This window comes from Cariama cristata, unplaced genomic scaffold (genome assembly GCF_000690535.1).
Source record: "Cariama cristata isolate BGI_N322 unplaced genomic scaffold, ASM69053v1 scaffold31074, whole genome shotgun sequence".
NCBI classification, from domain to species: domain Eukaryota; kingdom Metazoa; phylum Chordata; class Aves; order Cariamiformes; family Cariamidae; genus Cariama; species Cariama cristata.
The window spans coordinates 41,024-46,493 of NW_009611817.1; the positions used below are offsets into that span (position 1 = coordinate 41,024).

Consider the following 5,470-nt stretch of genomic DNA (forward strand, 5'->3'; position numbering starts at 1 on the left):
CAGGAACAGGATATGTTTTCAAAGAAATGGGATGACATTACGTGTTTCTCTATGCTTGTTCAGTGTCATGTTTAGTGAATGCTGCTGTAGAAATCGTAGCTGAAATGAGCATTTTTTATTGATATGCACTGCAGGCAAAGACTGCATTTTCTTCCTGTTAGAAGTCTGGAGAAAAATGTACATAATGTGTATTTTTATATCAAACTAAAATTATTTTTATACATATACTGGGCTACAAGAATACATCGCTTCATCTTCCATATCTTTTCAGATATTTTTATATAGGCTCAGACTGTAGCAAAACAAATAAAAATCAATTCAAAGAGAAAAGCCCCCTGTTACAGCCCAATGCTACTTGTTTTCCAGTAGAGCTGCTTCTTTTAAAACGTGTTTTACCAACGTGTTCAGGCAATCTTGCTAGCTGTTGAACAACCATGAAGGGGGAATGAGTGGCAGATTGTAGATTCTCTCTCTTTTCTTTTCATCTTGTCTACTTATTTGCTCGACTTGCACAGACCCAGTACAAGATGGTCCCAAGCCCTGACTGGTGTTGGATGAATATAAATAAATACCAGGAATAAAGAATGGTTACTGGGAGTTATTTAGTTGCCTAGCATCACCTTTACTGCCTTTCTTGAGCTCTCTGTCTTGTGTTTTCATAATGGCATGCTATAATAAACATCACTTGATTTCTAACTCAAAGAATACCTGACCCCAGAAAATACGCTTAGCATGATCTAATGGTTAAGATGGGCAGCATAAATCCATGTTTTCTTGTTTACAGGAGGAAAAGCAAACAAATGCATTCTGCTGTAGTTAGTTACCTGTTTTTTCAGAGCTGAATTGTTTCTTTTCTAATATCATACACATGCAGGCATTTCATCTCGCCTCACTGAGCAGTATGTGTATTTTATTGGATTTTCTAAAGCTTTTGCAAAGGGACATTTGTTTCTTTGTAAACGGTCTGGACTTGTTTAACTTACCCTTCATTAGGCTTGATTTTTGTATTCTAAATACTGTGCTCTGCAAGGGTAATAACAATGTCCAGGGATTTAAAAAGCACTTTGCAAATATGAAGGGCCAGACTCTGCCATCCTTTACTCCTGTTGATTTCAGCGAGAGAAGGGACTCTGCAGTTATGAAAAAGCATCTGTCTGTTTTATGTAAACTATGTGTTCCCTTTGTGCTGTTAAGAAAACATGTTGCTCCGAAGTTTTCTGTCATTAAACTAAGGTAGCGGCAGCTTAAGCGATATATCCAGTGACTTGCAAGTGATTTAAGAAATTGCATTGCCCAAGTGAACAGCACATGCATGATTTATGGGGTAACGCCTTTGGCAAAAATTAATGTATGTGGGCATCAGCTGGTGACGTGGGGGAAAAAAAAGCATGCTGTGGGTCTCAGTTTCTTCCCACACCACCAGCAAGCCATGCTATTTCACAGTAAGCATGAAAGGCTCTGGGCCTCTGAACTGTGAAGGTTCAGATGAGCCTGTGCAGTCAGAGCAATTTTCTTGGCACCCTGTATTTCCTTTTAAGCCCGTGTATTAATTCCTTCCCACTGTGCTGCCACTGTTCCGTCGATGTCAGCAAATCATGAAGGTGCATGGGAACATGCTTGGCAGCCTGCGATGGTACCTGTCCCAAGAATGTTTTGCAGTAACTAAAGGAGATGATACACTAAAAGGAGGTAGCCCTTAATGCCATTTCGAGGAAACATCCAAAATGCCCTGCCCCTATTTCCACATAAGAGCTAAGAAGGCTCTGGCTGGAATAGATGTTAGAAAGTAAAAAGAACAACAACATTTTCCACACTACATCTAAAGCTTTTCTTCACTGCTGGGGAAACTGCATTTTTTTTAGTTCTTTTTTTACCTCCTGGTAGTGGAGAGGCATGACTTATCCCAGCGGCAGTGCCCAGTCTGGAGCAGGGATTTGCATGCTGGTGTTCCATATCCTGCCTCCCTCCGCATCTACAGGCAGGCTCAGTCTGCTAGACTTTGAATAAATGATTGGCAGAGGGGGAATTGAGAGGATGGGAGGCTCAGAGTCAAATCTTTGGTCTGAATCAGAAGCCTGTGTAGTTTGCAGTGGGTTGTCTGGGGGACTCTGCTCTGTGCTGAATGCGAGTTAGTTCTCTGTGTATTCATGCACTGTTTTATAATGCAGTGATACCTCTTACAGATATGCCTTGAAGTGCTTTCTTTAGTAGATATATCTTAAGGTGAGGAAGGTTAAGAAGCTGAGCTGGATATGCAAATCATGGAGAGGCTGATCAGACTGGCTGACTACAGCAGATTGAGAATTAAGCCTTTGTGCTTGGATTGTCAGAGGTTACTGAGTGTCCCAGATTACCTGAAAATTAGGATCTTACGCACCTGTCTTTCAGCTTCCCTCATACACTGTAGACAATTTTAATTATCACTACCATGGCCATGCTTAGTTGTCATTACATTAGGCTGCATGAACACAGAACACAAAGGCCCAGTTCTGCAGCCTGATTTATCAATTATAAATGTCACTGGGTGGAAGGAGGAGGTGGATCCTGTGCTCACCTCGGGGAGCTCGCTTGCTGCAGATCCAATCTGCACGGCACCTTGCAAAAAGCACTGATAAGCTGCTCAGAAGCAAAATAAGCCACAATAAACATCCCTGTGGGTAGATAGCACGTCGCTGGCATGACCCCATCATTCTTGAGCCTTCTTCCAGAGTGTGACAGTGCCCTGGGCAGCCTGTTGAAAGAATCACACCTTTGTGAAGGCAGGAAGATGCACCAAGCTCACAGGGAAACCCGGTTTTCTTTTAACAACTCACAAGCCTTGTCTGTGCTAGCAAGTGGTACTCAATTTCCCACTTTTGCCACCAGTTTTAGCTCTACTAGGAACGGCAAGGGTGAGAGCAGTAGTGTAGATAACCATCTAATAGCTTCTGGCATGCTGTACTCCATAGAGTTCCTTGACTTGGCTTGTTTGTCCAGGGTTTAAGATAAGAGTAGCAAGACTCTTTTTTTCCCAAAAAATCTTTGTGCAGGTATCTTTGTGCAGTGAGATATTCTCCTGTTAATTGTTTTGTAGACTCCAAAATCTGGGTGCACCTTGAATCTGGGGTCTGGATCAGTGTTTGCAATGAAGTGGGTGCTGAGAAGATGGCAGTCGGCGTGCCTTACAAAACTGAGGAAACTGCTGTTGGGGCTCACAATTGTAAATTAGGTTTTACCCCTCAGGCAGATACTCAAAACCTGTTTCAGTTTCCTCTGGATCTTGTAGGCAATTCTTCACTTACTGCTAGCAACTCAGAGAAATGTAGAACTGTTCATATTTGTGACCAAAATACAACATGCTTCTAAGAACAATAACGAACAGGTTTTATTTCTCTGTTACACAGCACTGCAGATAGGTATATTTTTCTCTAGAAATACCTAGAAAATAAAGAATATTCCCCAAATTAAGCTGGGATGTCATTATGAAAATAACTGCCTTGTATCACGCGAACTACAAACTATTGCAATGAGCTCGCCAACGAGAAGTCTGTAAAAGTCTCTCATTTTAGGCTTGCGACAGGAAATGGCAGCAGGAAGCGAACTGAAGAGGCTGGACCTCGGTGCTCTGTGTGTGAGCAAGGGGATAAAGTACTTGGGTTTGAAATGCTGATGCATAAATAGCGTTCATTTTCTTAAGGATAAGGTTTACCAACATGCAAAGTTTATAGTTTTGAGTTCTTTTTAAGGTTATCTCTTCCTGATGAAAGGCCGTAATCTGTAGCTGCTGTAAGCCAGGGGAACTCATGAATTTGGTACAGTCAGTCCAGCACACAAAAGCAGAGTTTGGCTGAAGGATTTTTAAGATCTGAACTCGGAGACACGCAACTGAGGCCAATTAAATAAAAACAGGTCAGGAGAAGCAACTAGATTCTATTGTACAGACAGAAATTTTTGAAGTGCATGTATTCCTTAATTTTGATCTGGAAGAGAGAGCTTGAAAAGCAGTCTTATGGCTATCAAGGATTTGGAATATGCTAAAGGTCAATGATGTTAGTGTTTGGTTAGGGCCCAGATCTTACAATGCAGTTAAAAAAAGAAAAGGTTTGGAATTCCCCCTTTTGTTTGTTTTAATTGTCACGTAATAATTTGCAATTCAGATGTTGTTGATTGCATCGTGTTTACTCCCATTTGTGTACTGGTTACTGCTGCTCTGCTGTGAGTGATAGAGGAGTTTCGTGTTTCTCTGGGAGAAAAGTGCAAATGGACTGTGCTTTCCCCTGCCAAACTCTTATGGTGGCCACATGGACATCATGAATCATCGCTAGGACAATGTGGGTGGTGGAGGAACAACACAAACAGAAAGCGTACATCTTTGGAGTAATTGCACTGTAAATCTTTCAATTCGGCCATGCAGTGTAAAGAGAGGAGGTGGTGCTCCCTGTGCCCTTTGAACTGATGCAGCTGTCCAGGCCTCTGAAGCATGGACGCTCAAAGTCCATTTGACAGAAATAAACCTTTGCAGCTCTAGATTCAAGCAATGATGTTCTAGTTTTTTTTCCCTTGAGTTTCTGCATGTCTATCACCTTGGTGATCTTTTCCTGACAGTGGTTTCTTAGGACGCTAATAGCTAGAGCAGGTGAGCTTCAACATACTTGAATCTCTACTGGTTTCAGGAGAGCTCACCACAGGGCAGGATCAGGACCATTGTGTTCAGTGTGTCAGTAGTGAGTTGAGGCTTTCATCGGCACGGTGCCCAAAATGCTGTGTCTGAATGGAGGCACTTGCCTCCATACCCTAGAAACGAACGACAGAGCCTGTGCCACTGCCAAGATACCAAGAACCCATGAGCTTTTCTTCTTCCCTTCCTTTCATCTCATCTTGTAGCTCTGCTGGCTCCATCCCATACACCTTTCGGCATACCTGGCAGCTTTACTAAAATATCTGAAATACAATCACAGAGTTTATTGCTTCAGGTACAGCAGTAGCATTCACACCTTCATGCACAGCAGGAGCAGTATCATGCTGCTTGAGGTGTGCATCAGGGGTCCAACCTGTGCCCATCCTCTTTGAGGCTGGAAGGTCTCTGCTTCTTGGGTATATATTTATGTGTTGCTGTCTGTCAGGGGTCGCCGTAGGAGATGGGCTCTCATTGCACATCCAGCTATGCTAACTGCAGTGGCTTGTGTGCTCATAAGCACTCATGGCCACATGTACCTGTTTTTTCCTCAATATATTCATTTACATCCCTTGCAATGGCTTGCCTATCACTGGAACACCAATAAAGTTAATAACTGTTCTGATGATAGCTGTACTACCTCACAGTGCCTCTCTGATTTCCAGCACTTCTATACATCTTTCATTGCAGACGTGCTTTATTTTAACTCTGGGCAAATCATTTCATTTCTTCGAAACATACTACTTTCACTTTTAGAAACAAACAAACAGGCTCTAGAGTGATTTTGCTCTCAGACTTGCACTTTTCAGCATTCCT

General features: G+C 42.3%; 1 protein-coding gene across 1 annotated transcript in view; it reads left to right on the forward strand.

Annotated features, from left to right (window-relative positions):
* NFATC2 (nuclear factor of activated T-cells, cytoplasmic, calcineurin-dependent 2) overlaps window positions 1-5,470 on the forward strand; it is a gene marked incomplete at its 3' end in the record, with an annotated part of 51,225 nt that overhangs the window by 33,322 nt on the left and 12,433 nt on the right. The window lies entirely within an intron of this gene.